General features: G+C 40.6%; 1 non-coding gene across 1 annotated transcript; it reads right to left on the minus strand.

Moving 5' to 3' along the window:
* Positions 1-389: 389 nt before the first annotated feature.
* TRNAA-AGC (transfer RNA alanine (anticodon AGC)) lies at positions 390-462 on the minus strand. Its single transcript has one exon. It is a non-coding gene; the product is annotated as a tRNA-Ala (tRNA).
* Positions 463-935: the final 473 nt, after the last annotated feature.

Consider the following 935-nt stretch of genomic DNA (forward strand, 5'->3'; position numbering starts at 1 on the left):
AAGCAACGCCAAATTCAATTCGAAGTGGGCAGCCCGGACCGCCGCCATGTTTCCCGCAAGCTCCGCAAACCCCGCAAAAACGCTAACGCTAACTCGTTAGCGTTGCGTACGCCCGCTATACCCGCTATTTCGTTTAGCGTTCAGCGCATGCGCAGTGACGATCCGCTATTTTTTAGCGTACGCAATGGAATAGCGTACGCTATACTAAAACTGTCTAATTACTTAATCGGTGTGCCTATACCGTAACAAAATAATTAATAATGAATCACTTAAGCCTTAATGAAGTTTTGGAAACACGAGACAGTGGCGTTAAAATGTGTGAAACTCTTAATTTAACTTCTAAAAGCTTGCGCTCCAGTTTGGGAAAAATAAGGGGGAAAAAGAAAAAGTGGAGGTGCGGGGTATCGATCCCCGTACCTCTCGCATGCTAAGCGAGCGCTCTACCATCTGAGCTACACCCCCAAGACACTGAAGCTTGCCTTAAAAACGTGGCTGTCCACAGTCTCCTTTTAATTTAAAATGCGGATCTCAAAGGCTATGCTTTCGCAGGTTGAAAGTACTGCATGCGATTTCGGGAGCCAGAAAAACGTCGTTGACGTCAACATTTGGACACCACGTACCTATTCGGTGGTCAAGGAAGACAAAACAAGTTATTTTTATAAGTATTACATGACATTTTAGACTATTATATGTTTTTTTCTACTCTTTTTATGCGTCAAATCAAGTTTTGGGATTTCGGAACCAAAGGAAAGATAGGCGCAAGCCCAAAACCGAAACTGGCTGCCAAGAAAGCTGTTCAATTCTAGGTACTCCGAGTCTTGCCAGTATTCTTTTATAGGGCTTAGAGGTCTATAGGACCTTCATTTAATGCAATAATAATAATAATAATAATAATAATAATAATAATAATAATAATAATAATAATAATAATAATA

Source organism: Dermacentor variabilis, chromosome 5, assembly GCF_050947875.1.
Source record: "Dermacentor variabilis isolate Ectoservices chromosome 5, ASM5094787v1, whole genome shotgun sequence".
Classification (NCBI taxonomy): Eukaryota; Metazoa; Arthropoda; class Arachnida; order Ixodida; family Ixodidae; genus Dermacentor; species Dermacentor variabilis.